Below are 16,607 nucleotides of genomic sequence, written 5' to 3'. Positions count from 1 at the left end.
GAGCCAGCGTCAATCCCATAGGCCTCGGGGTGGGGGCCTCTTACCATCATCACTCCTCCTGCTGGCATCACCCATCTCTCACCTGTGCACCTCCCTTCACAGTTTACAAAGTACATTCATATCCCCCACCACATCCACTCCACCCACCCAACGGCCTGGGAAGACAGTCCTGAGAACTGACCCCACTTCTCAGATAGGGAAACCAAGTCTCCAGGAACATAGGGCTGCTCATCCTGGAGCAGTGGGTGCACCAAACACCTGGCCAGCTCCTTCTTCCCATCACTTCCCTTTGGGGCCCAGTCCAGATGGCCCATGGGCTCCATGACCTCCTCTGCCTCCAGGTTACCCAGCAGGAGCTGGCCATGGGGACTGCCCAGGGCTGTATGGAGGAGACAGGTCAGAAAAGCCCTAGGAGTATGAGGCCAAGCCCAGCCCCTCAGGCTGCCCCTCAGGCCTGCCCTCCAGCTCTCAACAGTCACACTCAGAGCAGCCGTGCTCGCAGTTACTTAGAAGCCACTGAGGGAAAACCACAACCACAGCAGGCCCCAGCCCCGGCCCCAAACCTGCATAGCCAGGCCACAGCACTGTGAGGAGGGGTACCTGTGGGCTGCGTGGGCTGCCGTGGGGCTACTTGGCAGTAACCCTAGGGTTAGGTCACCTAGCCCCAACTCTCTAGGACTAAAACTAGAGCATGCACCCTGGCTGGGTTCCACCACCTCCTCCACCCCACTTGCACTGCCTGGACACCAGGCGGGAGACAGACACCATGAGGTAGCATCTTCTTCCATCGCCGTGTGACCCTGAGAGAGGTCCTGGTCCCCTGCACCCCAGGTACCCCCCCTGCACAGCGGAGCCAGAGTTGCTCACCTACCTCACAGAGCGTCTGAACACGGGTGGGAAGGCCGGGGAGTGAAGTAACAGCACAAAAGCAAGGTGTGCCGACTATTTATAGCCCCCATGCAAATAGGCCCAGGCCCATTGGCCCCAAAGGAAGGCCCTTGCTCAGCCTCATCACCACTCTGCCAGGCCATGGAGGTGGCAGGGGCTGGACACACACAGGCCTCCATGGGGACCAGCTCCTTGGAGCCAGCTGAGACCAGCCAGGCCTTTCCCGGCCACCTGTGGGCTCCTAGTCTCTACTTTCCTGCTTCTCCAGCCCACAGTGGAGGCAGCCCTATGAAGCAGAGAGCACCAGACTCGGAGTCAACGGATCTGGGTATGAATCTCAGAGCCCCCGCTTATAAGAAAAATCATCCTTCTCTGAGGCCAACATGTACCAGATTAGCCTTGTAATGGCATTCACTCACCTTATCCCTGTGCAGGTCCCAGGTCCTACGTCATCTTTTACTGACAAAAAAAGGCTCAGAGAGGCTAAGTGACTTGCCCAGTGTCACAGCCGATAAGTGGTAGGAGAAGGATTTGAATCCAGGCCTGCCTAGGGTTGCAGCCCACATTCTTTCCAGTATGCCATGTCAGGAAGAAGACATGAAGGGAAAGAGAGGGCAGAGGTAGAGAGAGATAAATTTGCCAGGAGCAGTACACAGAGATACACTCACGAGGACAGAGAAAACAAACAGAGGGGTGAGGGCACCAAAGACAGGTACCCTCTGCTTGACCAGAGTCTATCCACCAAGCCCCTCCATGCTGGTCGTAAGGCTGACCTTGAGGACACCCCACCCCTTATGTACAAGGAGGGTGGTACAGAGTCCTGATCTGCTGCCTTCCCTCCTGTCCCAGCCACTTGGGCCAGCCTCCGGTTCTCAAAACCTGGGCAAGGCTTGGCCGTACTGGATCCCAGCCGCAGAGGATGAGGGCCCGCTGGCCCCGCTCCCCACCCTGCCCTAGACCAGCAGCCCAGAGATAAGGACAGATGGTGCTGGGCCAGGCCAGAGCAGGCAGGTCACCTTCTCTGGGGCAACGGAAACCTGCTCCCAGTCCAGGGCAGTGGGCAAGGCCAACCTTGAGGTGACCAGAGTGACTGTGCCATTCAGAGCTCCCAGGGCACAGAGGACAAGTGTGCATGTTGCATGCACATCCACATGTGTGAGTACGAGGATATTCCAGCAAAGGGGGCAGGGTGAGGGACATGACTTGAGGGGAACCATCGGGAACAGGAATGCATTTTCTTTTTTTTTTTTTTTTTTTAAGATTTTTATTTATTCATTTTTTTCCCCCCAAAGCCCCAGTAGATAGTTGTATGTCATAGGTTCACATCCTTCTAGTTGCTGTACGTGGGACTCGGCCTGGGGTTGGACGGAGAAGTGGTGCCTTGGGGCGTGCCCGGGATCCGAACCCAGGCCACCAGCATCAGAGCGCGCGCACTTAACCGCTAAGCCACGGAGCCGGCCCAGGAATGCATTTTCTAATTTTTCTACAACAACCACCTGTAACTTGTTTGATAACAATTTTGTTAAAGGTGAAAAACAAAACCCATCAAGCCAAAATATCTCCAAGAGATGGGCCTTTTGAGACTGACATGCCCATCTCCTCTTTGTACAGAGGAGGAAACCAAGGATGAGGTCCTGCAGTGAGGGTTCCCTCCACCCCAGCCTTTCCCTGCCATTTGATTCTGCCTCATGGGCCACAGGGTGACGCCCTCTGGACAGAGGGGTGCAGTGGGGCCCAAGAAGAGAGGCCTTGGCCAGGCACTAGGGGAGTCTGTGCAAAGGTGGAGGGAGGCTCCCTCAGAAAGTCTGACAGAGAAACAAGAGGTGGCAGGCTGAGATCAAGCAAAGCAAGGGTGAGTAGAGATCGGCTGAGGCCCCTGGTGGGCCTGGGGTCTGGCTCCCTTGAACAGACCCCTGAGAAGTGGGGGATGACCCCTCCCATGCAACCCAGCCTTGAGACCGGCCCCTGCCACCTGCCCAGGGAAGGCACCACCTGCTGCCTGTCAAGACCAGGCAGCGGTGGCAGCAAAGCAAAGTCAGGGCGGTGTTGGCCCAGGCCCTCCTAGGGATGCAGACTCTGCCTGGACTCTGCCAAGGTCCAGCCCACATTGGCCTTGAGGGATGAAGGAAGGAAGGAAGGGGACACATGAGGCCCAGGCAGTGGGAGGGAAGCAGAGTGAGAGGCAGTGTGATCGGTAGGAGGATCAGGGCTGGCTCCGGCATAGTTGCAACAGGGCAGGGGGCCGGGTGTGGCGGAAGCTGCTGGGCTGGGCAGGCAAGCAGATGGGTTGCAGCTTGGCTGGGAGACTGGCCTCCCCAGACGGCCTTCCCAGGCGGAAGCAGCAAGTTGAGGAGGCCACAGGGCTTTCACAACCCAGGAAATAGGCTCAGCAAGAAGAGCAGACGGTGGAGGAGGGGAAAGGCTAGCAAGACCCTTCCAAGGCTCCTCCCTCCACCAGGGCCTGTGCTGCAGCCACTATGTGCCCAGCTCTGTCCTGGGAGGAGGACCCACTGTGGTCTCAGGTCATGGCCAAGTCCCAGAGCAGAGATGTTCCCCACACCTGCTCCTCCCCAGAACTAGCACCTCATCCCAGCCAGGGCTCCTTCTCGCCTCTTCCCTCACCCCACACCGACCAACCATTGCTATAGACTCTCTTCCCCTTCCCTAGCCACGCCTCCCATCTGTCACCACTCCCAGCCTCTCCCCCTCCATTCTCCCCACAGCTTGGAACCTCCTGGACTCCCACTGCCCTAGGAGAAAGCCCTGGCCTGCACTCCACCCCAAATCTCACTTCTGGCTACTGTGAATACGGGCCCCAGTTTCAAGCCCTCCTGTTTTTGCATATGCCATTCCCTCAGCCAGAATGTCCTGAATTTCTAAGTATCCTTCCAGACAGTTTTAAAGGCCAGCCCTGGGGGATCCTTCCCCACTCCCCAGGAAGCCAGCTCCTCCCCCACCCCATGTGCCTCCGCAGGCACCCTGTGCAGGTGTTTGCATCGCTCCATGCCGAGGACCTGGGTCTGTTGTCTGAACAGCATCTCTGCCTCTAGCTCAGCCTTCTCAGCCCTGGCTGCTCATCTGACTGTCCTGGGGACATTAAAAAATCCCACTGCTGGGCAGGCCCAGCCCACTGGAATCCAATGGGAATCATAGGTGAGGTCCAGGCAGCATGACTGAATCTTTTGCAATTGCAAAAGGGATGGCAATACTCTAAGAACCAACAAAAGATGTGAGGCATCTTCCCAGGAAAACACAGGCATGTGGCAACATGATTCTGTACATGATGAGGTGGGGGCTGTCGGTCCTGAAGGCCCAGCCTGGCCCCAGGTCACCCCCAGCCCTCCTCAGGCTCAGCCAGTGGGCACCACAGTGACAAGACACACTAGGCTCATGGAACTCACAGCCTGGTGGGGGACAGTCACATAAATATGTAATTACAGAGGAGGATAAGACCACGCGCTGTTCAGGCTGTGAGCAGAAGGAAGGGAGTGAGAGGGGCTGGGATAGAATGGGGGCTGAAGGGGCCTGTTGGCTGGGGGTCAGGGAGGGCTTCAATCTGAGAGATGCACTGGCTCACCCAGCCAGAGGTTCTGGAAGGATCTGAGAGGCAGGACTTGGGACCCTGCCTGGCATTGGCTCACACTCACCCCGCCAGCACATGTAGGGTAGGACCTCCTTGGGGGCATAGCCCACACCAGGCCAGGCCTCGAGTCACTCAGCTAGCCCTAGGATTGGGGGAGCTAGGATCCTGGGCTCAGCAAGAGGGAGGGCTCCAGGTACCCCTGTGAGAGGAACAAAGCCCCCTTCATGGCAGGACTGAGGACAAGGGGCCTCTGTGAGGAGCCGGGGTTGGGGGTACGTCAGGGCCTCTCTCAGAACAACCACACAAGTGTGCACACACAGGCACACCCACCAACCCAAACACACAGTTACACATGGGGAGCCCTGCCTGCAGTTGGACACACAGACAGTTGTAGCCACAGGCATACACACACTCCCATGACGACTCAGTGACACACACACTGAGAAACACACTCCCACTCACCGGCTCTTACACATCAACAGACCACACAGGACATTAATACCCTTGTGCCTTCACTAGCACAGAGAGACCCGCATGCACACAGGGTGCCACAAGCACATAATGTACACTTGTGCACAGAGATAAAGACACAATCCTGGAAGGACCCACACATGACTGACTAGGGTCTGGCACCAGCAAAGTCCAAATGTAGCTTTGTCTACTACAGCCCTTGGGGCACAATGGCTGGGGCTGGGAGAGGGCAGCTGGGTGTCAGGCAGGCTGGGCCTTCCCACTAAGAGAGGGGGAGAAAGTCCCTCATGGCCCAGAGTAAAGTCCAAAGTGTGCAAAGGAAGGAGTGGGCCGGTCAGGCTCATCACTGAGCAGGCCTCCCACGCCCACCTGTCTGAGAGGAAGTCAGTGGAGGCTGAGAACAAGCTGAGAACAAGGCCAAGGCTCACAGGTGGCAGTCACAGGCCTGGTGCACAGGAGGAGGAGAGGGCTTGCACCTGTGCGGGTGGGATGGCCACGCTGGGCACCCCACACATGACCTCCACTGAGTTCCAGACTCATTATGCAGAAACTGACAGAGAAGTGGAGCAATTCACCCAAAGGCACGAAGCCAATGGGGCAGCCCCTAGGGGCAGGCGGAGAGGGACCTCCAGTTCTAGCCCCGAAACTACCCATCTGGCCTCCAGTGGTGCAAGGGCACGTGCTTGGGGGTGGGAACGGCTCCTCCACCAGCCCCCACAGAGATGGGCCCAAGTTCCCTCCTCAGCCCTTCTCTCTGTGCACTCACAGCGGCCTCCTCCTGGAGTCCCCGTGATTATCCTGATTGACGATGATAATCTTTGTGTTTGGGAGAAGGCAAGATGGCCACCTAAGGCTTTTGCCATCCATCCCCACAAGGTGAGAGGGCCCAGATGATGCCTCCCCACTTTAGAGATCACGATAAAGCTGGAGAGAGGCAGGATCACAGTGTGCCATCCTACGACGGGCAGCGAACAGAGGAACTGGAGAGGGGTGGCCTGGGTGTGGGCTAGACAGGTCTAGTTCAGATCTGGTCTTCCCTGGGTGCCCTGTGAGCTTGGTCAAGGTGCTCTAGAGTCTTCATCTGTAAAAGGGAATGATCCTGCCCTGCCTAGGGGGCTGTGCTGAATGCACGACCTGGCACCGAGGCAGCTGTCACCATCATCCTTATCACCACTGTCATCCTCACACCTGGCCCTCTCCCCACCTGGCCCCAGTGCCCATTTCCAGCTGTCCTCAGTAACTGTAGGGGATTCCAAACTTCCTTGGATCAGTGGGTAAAGGAGCTTTCTCAGGCCACCCCACCCTGTGGTGCCATGCTCTGGTCTGCCGCTCTAGGAAGAGGCCGGGCTGGACAAAGGCAGCCTGAATCCACCGGCAGACCCCAGGCCAGCTGTCCCTCTCAGGCCCTCAGTCTCTCTGTCTTGACAATAGAGACCTCTAAGCTTTCTCCAGCCCTGATACTGGAAGACCCTACAATCCTCCTCCTATCTCTCCCCCACCCCCACCAGTCCCGGGCCACCCGCAGTCCACATCAGGTGACATCTGATCCAGCCTTGGGCCTTCACGACTGGCTGCTCCACTGCTCCTGTTTACCCAACACAGCCATAGACATGATCCAAAGCTCCCGGGGCTGTTGTGAAAACAGCGGCTCAGCCACCACAAGCCTGCCCTCGAGGGACCTTGGCAGGGACCTTCGAGACACAGTCATGCCGGCCCTGTACCCAGGGCTTCTCACACTTCCCCACCAAAGACCTGCTGAACCCTCCCCTCCCCAGTCCGGGCTGTACATGCTACCTCTCGACTCCCAGCTCTCCACTCTCAGCCCAGACCCTCCTGAACTCCAGGCTCGTGGACCAACCTGCCTCCCCAACCTCACCACGCTCCAGAGGTGCTCAGACACGTCCAGACCAGGCCCACTGATGTTCCCTCATCTCTTAGCAGCACCGGTGCTCGCCCAGATGCTTGGGCCAGACACCTGGCAGTCGTTTTCATCCTCCTCTTCCTCCCCATACAGCAACACAATCATTTCTGCCTCTGCAGTCTATCCTGAAGTCCTCTCTTCTCTCCACCACTGCCCCCATTCCGGCATCATCACCTTCCCCAGGCTCTGCACTACCTGTTCACTGCTCGCCATCCTCTGCTTTGACCCCCACAGTCCCCTTGCCACAGGAACTGGAAGGGTCTTTTAAGACAGTAAAGCAGATCTTGTCACCCCCTGCCCAAGCTCCCACTGTTTCCCATTTCTCCTCTGACAAGCCCAGGCTCCTCTCTCTGGCCTGCCCCACTCAACCTGCCCCCATTACCTCTGCCCTCCTCAGCCACTGCCCTCCCCTCACTCCTCTGCACCAGCCACAATGACCCTTTTAGGTTCCCTGAACAGCCAAGTTCCTTCCCCTTAGGAGCCTCTGCACTTGCTGTTCCATCTTCCTGCCCCCTCCCCTGAAACCCACACTGGCTCCTTCTCATCATTCAGGTCTCATATGGACACTCTCTGATCTGCCCATTTCACAGATGAGGCAACTGGGGCTCAAAGCAGTCCAGTCTCTGGCCCAAGAGTACACAGCCAGGAAATATCAAGTGAGGATTTGAACCCAGGTCTGTCTGATGCCTGCAGAGGTCTTGCTCCTAAACCTTCAGGATGCCCTTACTCACACTCCTAGCCCAGGCCCCTGCCAGTCTCCAGCCTCCAGCCTCCTGGCCCCTGCCTACTATACTACACCACCAGCATTACCATCCAACACTTGGGGCCCCCAGCCTCTTAGCCCTGGATAGCAAAGGCCGAAGATCAACCCAGCCCTCATTGGCCTTCTGCCCGTCCCTGGGATAGGTAGGTCCCTGCCACCAGCTGCCACAAGTCAGGATGGATGTATGGATGTGTGGATAGGGGGGATTTCTAGCTCCCCACTCCTCCAGCCTCCATCTGCCCCAGAAGGGCAGGCACGCTGGCAGGAGGGCTCTCCAGCCACCCGCTCATCACCACCCTCAGCTTCTCCAAGCCCAATGTCCTGCAGGGGGGCAGGGCAGGGGAGGGGGCCTGCGGGAGGCCTGAGGGGCAGCAGGCAGCTGCAGACTGCCCTTCCCTTCCCTGCATCCATCTGTCATGAGATCTATTTTCCTCCCTTTGAAAGTGAGTGAGGGGGAGGAGAGAAGGAAGGGGCTGGGTCACTGAGTGGGCACAGCTGCTCCACCCTGGAGCTCCTCTCCTCAGAGGACACGGAACCTACTGAACCCACAGAACCCTCCCCACCCCGCAGCATGGCCGCTGGAGGCTGAATTGAAGAGGTTTAGGGAGCCAGAGACCTGGCTTCTTAGCCAGGCTCTGTAGCCACCTGGCCTTCTGACACTGGGCCAGTGTCCAGGCCATCAGAAAACAAAAACCCATCACCACTACCACTTGCTGTTTTCTGAACAGTTACCATGAACCGGGTGCTAAGTGTTTTACATAACTACAGTTTCTACTCCTTAAATATTAACAATGTGCCAGGCATGGTGCTAGCTACTTTGCATATGTTATCTGTTGTTTCCAGCACAACCCCATAAAGGTGGACGCCATCATCATCTCAGTTGTCAGAGGGGGAAACTAAGGCACTGGGCATCAAAGCCACTTGTCCAGGGGCCGGCCTGGTGGCGCAAGCAGGTAAGTGCACGCACTCCGCTGCGGCGGCCCAGGGTTCGCCGGTTCGGATCCCGGGCGAGCACCAACGCACCGCTTGTCAGGCCAGGTTGTGGTGGCGTCCCATATAAAGTGGAGGAAGATGGGCATGGATGTTAGCCCAGGGCCAATCTTCCTCAGCAAAACGATTGGCAGATGTTAGCTCAGGGCCGATCTTCCTCACACACACAAAAAAAGCCACTTGTCCAGGTTCATTCATACAGCTGCTAGGAGCTGCCTAACACCAACTGGAGCTGCTAACGCCCTGAGCGGCTTATAGGCTTGGAGCAAGGGAGGAGCCGCGGCTGCAGGGGACTCCATGGCCTCAGCCCCCACCTCTCTCCTTGAGCCTCCATCAAGGCCTGGCCAGCCCTGCCAGCAGAAAGCCTGGTCAGTTGGCCTAATCCACTGGCCAGATGCTGCTCCCCTCGCAGGCAAGGCCAGGGTGGGGCAAGCCACAGACGGAGAGCTGGTCAGTTCCACTCTGAAACCACTTCCTGGGCAGCCCAGAGGAAGTGAGCCTCCGGAAATGCCTCGGACGAACAGGCCTCTCCTCTGGGCTCAGGCCTTGGAAAGCGCACAGACTGCCCCAGGAGAAGTACCTTGCCTGCCTCCCCGTCCCCAGAGCCCAGCAACTCCACTTCCACCAGGCATGGACCCTGTGGAAACAGAGGAGCTGATAGGACCCCCACCCACCTGTGAGCACCTTGGCCCCATGACCACAGGCAGCCCACTTCCTCCTCTGTGGCAGCAGCCACAAACGGTGTACTGGCACAGCTGACATAGCCCCTCCCCTACACCCATGCCCCCCACCCCCATCTCCAATGCCAAGCCCTGGTCAGCCTGGGAACTTGGGCCAGGTGGGCAGGATAGCTGGTGAATGCCTTGGCAGAGCCTACCTCCCAGTGTGGCCCAACCCCCTGGAGCGCCTGTGGTCACAGCCACACCTCAAACCTCACCTGCAGTGCCACACGCAGGCTGGGCTGTGACCCTGACCAAGGACCCCCCTCCCTGACCCATAATGGGCACAGTCTGGTGTGTGTGGGCAGGCGTCTGAGTGCATGGATGACTGGGTGAGCGCCTGTGGGCGTGTTTCAGCGTGCCTGTGGGTGACTGCATGTGAACACCTGTGTACGTGTGTGCGCATGTGTGGTGTATGTGCAGGCAGTCGTGGGTCTGCAGGCATGGGTGCTGAGAACAGCCTCAGTGTCTGTATCCCTGTGTGAGCATATGTATGTCTATGCCGGTTAGGTAAGTGATGTTTGAGAATTGAAAGTGGGCTGGCTCCCAGGCTAATTAGTTGAAATTTTTAGGGAATGAGGCTCAGTGCTGGGAGGGGATACCTCTCTGATCATTAGGTAACAGAGGCCCCCAGCCAGCCAAGGGTACATCACCTCCTCTCCGCCAGGTTTGTGGGTAGGTAGAATAAACAGAAGAAAACCATGGAATGGACAGTGAAAAGCCTGCCCTTCTTCAGCCCCTACTCCCACCCCAGGAGCGAGAGCCCTGACCTCCTGCCCCCCTTGCCCTGAGGTAGGCTCAGGGAGCCCAGGCCCCATTGGTCTATTCACCTCCTAGACCTGTAGATGCCTGACAGCCAGCAGGAATGGGAGTCGGGGTTTGATGAAGGAGGACTCCTGGAGGAAAGACCACCTTTGCCGCCCCTCCCCACTGTCACTCCGTAGGTTCCAGGTGCCCTCAGCACCCCACCCCCTCTTCCCCCAGAATTCTGCTCACTGGGCTCTAGACATGCAATGGGTAACACACAGGGCTGTCTTCATTGCAACGGGGGCTGAAGGAGGCAAGGCTGGTCCCAAAGGAAGGGATTTCTAGCTTTACAAGGGGTCGCAGAGACTGCAGCTTTTCCCAGTGTTCCCTAGAGACTCTGCCCAGCTCACCGAATCTGGGGGCTGGGGAGGGGATTTAGAGTCCCTGCTCTAGCCCCAGAGAGGCTGGAGAAAAGGGGGTGTGGAAGAGAGCTCAGTCATGCCAGGAGCTGGGAGACCTCGTTCCATTCCCAGCTCGGTGTCCAACCCACTGTGGGGCCCAGGGCAAACCTCAGTTTCCCTGTGTGATGATGAGGACAGCTTGAGGCAGAGACAAGGGGCTGCAGAAAAGCTGATACATCCACCCTCAACTCTTGGCTCACACACCACCTTCTCTCTAACTGACCAGCAAAGTGTCACCACTCCTCGCCCCCAACCACTGTGGGCCCCAGACCTTGGAGCTCCAAGGCCAAAGCCTTCCCTAGGCCAGAAGCCAGTTCCAGGCAGGGAGCTCTCAGAGGACAAACTGCTGCCCCCTCTGGATGCCCAGGCACCATACGCAGACCAAAGACTCTGCATGTCCCCCCGACTCGACCCAGACCCAGGACAGAAAAGGAAGAGCCCAAAGAGGAAGGCCACCCCTGTACATTGTCCATCCGTCCATCTGTCTAAGAGGACCCAGTCTTCTCCTTAGTCCTGGCTCCTGCTGCCACCACTACCACGCAACACCCATGAGGATAAGTAGGCCTGCCACCCTCATCTGGGCCAGTTCCCGGCAGACCTGCAGGAACAAGAGAAAAGAGCTGAGCCGAGAGGCGCCACCAAACAGGCTTTCCCCATCAGTGAGCCCCAGCACGGCCGACACAGGCCCGGCTCAGCCTCTTCTGGTTCTGACACCTTTGCCTCTTTGGACTCGCTTTCTCTTCTGTGAAACGAGGTGTTGGGCCTAACTTTTCCAGGCACTGGCTATGTGTCCACTCCATGCTAGGGGTTGCAATATTGTGTCTCAGCCCTCCTCCTCTTTCCAGGTTGGTGGGGAGGACTGCAGACACAGCAAGAAAGCTGTTCCTAATCCTCCTGTCTCTAGGAGAACGCCCTGTGGGCTTGAGAGACCTATAGTACAACTGGATACCACCACTTTGTGGCCTGGGCAACTCCTGTGAGCCTCAGTTTGTCTCATCTTTAAAATGGGGACGGGGCCAGCCCGGTGGCGTAGCAGTTAAGTTCACGCGTTCTGCTTCGGCAGCCCAGGGTTCACAGGTTCAGATCTTGGGCACGGACCTACTCACCGTTCATCAAGCCATGCTGAGGCAACATCCATATAGAAGAGCTACAACTCTACAACTATGATACACAACTATGTACTGGGGCTTTGGGGAGAAAAAAAGAAAAAGGAAAAAGAGGAAGATTGGTAACAGATGTTAGCACATGGCCAATCTTCCTCAAAATAAACAAACAAATAAATAAAAATAAAAATAAATAAAATGGGGAGAATACATCTCCCCAGGTGGTTCCAAGGCTCCAATGATGTGGCATGCCAGCTCCTGTGCTGGACTCACATTGGGAGTGCCAAATGAATAGAAACACTTTTTTTTGTTCCTTGTTTTGCACCGTCTATTTGAGGTGATTCTCACATTACTAGATGTACCCATTATATAGCTGGAAAAACTGAGGCCCAGAGAGATCCTGGAAGGAAGGAAGGGCACCAAAGGCAGCAAGGTGCCCCAGGTCTCCTGGCTAAAAGGCCTGAGCACTTTTTCTGCAGGTCAGGCCAGGCCTCCACAAAAGAGTCCCCTCCCCAGACGTGAGCCCCTCCTCCAGCTGAAGACCCCCATCACCGTTCCCTGGGAGCTGAGGCACCCTCAGGCTTTATCTTTTTGTCTGTATTTTAAATTATCTCTAATTTTAATTTAAACTCCAATTAGCTGTGCCAGCTAAACGGTGTCAGGGCCCTGCAGTCCGCAGTCACAGCTCCAAATCAATCACCCCTCAAGACTCTCTCCCCCATCACTGCTGCTGAGACTGGGTGGGGGGTTGTCATGTGCGCTGAACAGGGCTGGATGCTGGTGGGGTCTCTGTCAGCCATCTTCCCTCCTACAAGCAGTCTGGTCAAGGGGACGGGAGGGAGCAAGAGACATCGCAGGCAGGAAATTGGGTTGGGGACTATCTGGGCTTTTATTAGCCCTAGCTCCCAGGAGAATCGGGACTACACTGTTGAGGGGGGTGGTGAGTGGTCACCAAATAAGACTTAGCATGTGCTGAGCTCTCATTGGACCAACGCTGTGCTAAAGGACTTTCAACATAGGACCTCTAGTCCTCACAACAACTTTCTCCATTCTACAGATAAGGGAACAGCCTTAAAGAGGCCTCGCTCCGGTCTCTTACTCTCGATAGGCAGAGCAAGTATTTGAGCCCAAGTCTTTCCTGGGTCTAGAGCCCCAGGTCTTGGTCACAATGCTACAAACCCCAAGACTTGCCCTCCAGTGTCTATCAATTTGGGGGAGAAGAGGAACGTGAGAGATGGAAGCCTCCCTGTCTCCCCAGGAGCCAGGGCTGGGCTTGAGTGTGCTGAGTGCACACCCATACCCTCACAGCCTCCCAGGCGCTCACACACACACTGAGGCTCTCACCTTCCCTCCCAGCACCCCAGGGCACAGGCACCACATACCTTGTTGCATCCCCTCCTTGTACTGACACCCACACACAAGCACTCTCGGTTCCCACAATCACGGTTACTCCCCTGAACACACCGGCAGTTTCATACAGTCAGACTGTGAGTCTCCCATCAGTCATCCACTCCCCAGCCACAGTCCATCACACACCAAATCCTGTACCTACAACTAGGTACCGCTGTCCAAACACCTCCACAACACACACACACACACACAACACAGCTGCCCTCTGCCGGCCTGTCCACCACACCCCAGCTCAGTCCACAGCAGGAACGAGGAAACCCAAGGGACTAGTCCCCTCCCTCAGTGACCAGGTCAGCCTGGTCACAGCAGTTCAGTGGCAGCAGGAGAGGAAGAACATATGAGTGCACACACATACACACACTCATACAGACACACACACACGAGCCTGGTGGGCTGGCACCCTAACACCACGAGGTCCCACAGTTAACAGCTTGAATGTACTCACAGCCAGTGGGTCACCATTACATACTCAGTGTGCAACAGAGGATCTTCCAAACACACACACTTATACACACACCCTGATACATTGAGGGGAGTCTGGTGACAAAAGAACAGAGCAAGACATAGTACACACATAATTGTAAAGGGCACACAGAGCCTCAGGACGCCCAAACAGACATACGAACATACACACGGGCAAGTCACACATGTGAAAAAGGGCACACAGGGGCAAGTCCCAGACACAGTGACAAAGAACACACAAGGAGACAGAGACACAACATGTCTACACGCCCAGATACGGCGACTCAGCACAAGGAGACAGCGTCCATGCACACAAGGTAGGGGCCACAGGAAAAGGGGTCTCAGTGCCGCTCTCCCCTCCCTGACAAGGCCAAATGGGGCAGGCAGTTAGGGAAGCGCAGCAATTCCGACGTTGCCCACCTCCCGCCTCTTCACCCAGTTCTCCTCCACTCCTTCCGTCCCCCTGGCTGGGCCCCCATGAGGGGGGGCGTCTGGACTGCGGAGAGGCCAGGGACAGAGGGGACCAGGAAGGGGCCACCAGGGGAGGGGGCTCACAGGAGCGTAGGGGTGGGGCGGGAGAGGGAGTGTAGAGACTGGAGCCACGCCCAGCCCGGAGACTGATGGAGAGAAAGACCGAGAGAGACACCGAGACTGAAAGAAGAGATCCAGCGAGGAGGCGGCGCCGCGCGGGCTGGGCCGGGCAGGGACCCAGGGGCGGGAGGTGAGGCCCGGCGGGCGGCCCGGCCTCGGCCGGGCGGTAGGAAAGGAGACGCGGCGGGACAGGCAGGGGGCGGCGAGCGTGGGCCGGGCGCGGCTCCGAGAGGACAGGATCTAGGGGGCGGCGGGACGTGAGGTGGGGGTGGAGCGACGGGCTCGTGGAGGGCGAAGGACAGACAGATCGGGACTAGGGAGAGGCGACGGGGGAACATAGACGGGGTGGGGACAGATGGACGGATAGAGGGGCCCAGAGATTCGGAGGGACGGGCGGACCCTCGGAGGAGCTGAGGACACACAGGCGGGTAGAGGGGCCAGGAGCAGACGGATGAGAGGGCCACTGCCCCTACCGTTGAACCGAGGGACAGACGGACGAATAGGGGCACGGAGGCACCGGCGGGTCTCGGCGCGCGGTAGGACTTTCGCTGGCCGCGACTCAGTTTCTCAGTTTCGGAAACGGGAACCGGAGCAGAGGAGGAAGGGGGGGCGGCGCGCCCTCGGGGTAGCCCCGATCTCACGTCCGGGCCCGGCTCTCACTCACCTCCCGGCGCAGGGCCAGGCGCCAGTGGTCGCGGCGGCTGGGGTCCGGCTCCGGGCGCGGTTCCGGGGCGCGCGCGCGGACGGGGGTCGGTGCGGGCCCGACCGGGACGGGCCCGGCGGCCGGTGAAGTGCGCCCGGGCCTCGGCGCGGCGGGCGGATGCCGGGGGTCGCTCGGGGATCCCGGCGCCGCCGCCTCCCGCTCCCGCGCCGCTGCACACGGAAGTGCAAGGGGGCGGGGCGGCGGGACCTCGCCCAGGTGCCGGGCTGGCCCCGCCCCGCTCAGCACCCGCCCCCACGAGGGCCCGTCCCCCCAAGGCCCCTCCTCCACCAGCCAGGAGCGGGGGATCCAGTGTCCCCGCTTCACCGTTTCGGGTCACTCAGGGTCGGGGCCTCTGCCCTTCCCTGCAGATCTCGCCCCCCGCCCGCCATTAGCGCGCGCACCAGCCCTCAGAAGGGGCCCCATTTTACAGAGGAGGACGCTGAGGCCCGGCGGGGGGCGCTCTCCCACCCCACTCCTCGCACACGGAGGCCAGGGAGGTGTTGGCGGGGGTTCCCCAGCTTCCAACGCCCACGCCCGGGACTCCCCACCGGCCAGCTGGTCTGCCTTGCCCGGCCTCGCTCTCTCTCTTCCTGTTGGCTGGAATGCGGACTTGGCCGGGCTCGGTGCCTGCCGCCAGGCCGGCTGGTCCCGCCCCTGCCCCGAAGACGAGCTGGGAAGACTCCAGGGCGGGAGGTTCTCGCTGGTCCGCCGCTGCTGGTCAGGAGATTCTGGGAGCAGCCCCTACCCGGATCCCCCAGTCTTCCGCTGACCTGCCCCCACTTTCCAGAGTTCCCCATCGCCCCTGGCTGGCACCTGGGCGTCCTTTCCAGACTTGGAAGTTGGTTGTCAGACATAACTCATTCATTCATTCATTCATTTTCTGGATATCCTCTGGGCCTAAGGTCTAGGGATGGAGTGCCCCCAAAGCTCAGAAAGCCAAGCCGATGGCTCCATACTCCAAAGAAATGTCACTTTCCAGAGGCAAAGAAGGGGGTTCCAGGTCCCAGGCCTCCTGGGGGACCACCTAGAGGGGATGGGGAGAGTCTGGACAGCTCTTCCCAGCTGAGGCCTAAGGGATGGAAATGGGGGACCAACCCCTGAGGAGGCCTGAGTTGATCAAGGGGCCCATGGCAGAGACAGGCCATGGCTAAGACTTTGGTCTTCTCAAGGAGCAGGTGGTGGCCACTGTTACAACAGAGTGGGCTCCTGGGGGAATGGATGAGGCAGAGGGGCTGCAGAAGGGAGGGGGTGGATGGGGGCAGAGGGGTGCCACATTTTTCAGAAGGGAGGACCCTGGGTTGTGGGAGATGGGCGGGGAGAAGGGCCCAGACCAGGTATGTTATAGGGCTGCAGTGTGTGTGTGGGAGGGGGTGTCCAGTGAGACCTCTATGGATGGAGAGCTCTGGCAGAGATGTGGATCCTGAAATTCTTTTTCAAGTGTGAGGAGGGATAGGTGTCTGGGCTGGAAAGAGAAAAGCTATAATCATTCTTCCCACCACAGGTACCCTACACTCAGGAAGGAGGACCTAGTTTGAAAACTGGTTAATGTCCAGATTCCCAGCCTTGACGCCTGTCCCCTACCCCAATGGGGCAGGCTCTTTCCACCAAGCTGGAGCCCTCTTGCCACACTGGACTATCATTTGGGAAATAGGCCTTAGACCTTATTCCTCACAACCAGACTTTTGAACATGCTGTTCCCTGGACCTGAATGCCATTTCCCACCCACCCCCATATCTCTACCTGTCTTGGTTGTGTCCACTCAAATGCTACTCCTCCCTGATGCCCAGCTGTAAAT

The 16,607-nt window shown here is 58.3% G+C and overlaps 1 protein-coding gene across 2 annotated transcripts in view; it reads right to left on the bottom strand.

Moving 5' to 3' along the window:
* The window catches only part of PRKCD (protein kinase C delta), a 30,980-nt gene extending 16,041 nt beyond the window's left edge, over positions 1–14,939 (bottom strand). Inside the window, exon 1 of one of the 2 annotated variants that reach the window (XM_087431179.1) lies at positions 14,774–14,939. The gene's annotated coding sequence lies outside the window, so the exon portion shown is untranslated. The remainder of the gene's footprint in view (positions 1–14,773) is intronic. The other variant, XM_087431178.1, reaches the window with a different exon arrangement.
* Between the last annotated feature and the right edge of the window lie 1,668 nt (positions 14,940–16,607).

Source organism: Ceratotherium simum, chromosome 5 (genome assembly GCF_057802395.1).
Source record: "Ceratotherium simum simum isolate JZ-2026a chromosome 5, ASM5780239v1, whole genome shotgun sequence".
Taxonomy (NCBI): domain Eukaryota; kingdom Metazoa; phylum Chordata; class Mammalia; order Perissodactyla; family Rhinocerotidae; genus Ceratotherium; species Ceratotherium simum.
Note: the sequence above shows the minus strand (reverse complement) of the source record. Positions and strands in the feature narration are given on the sequence as shown.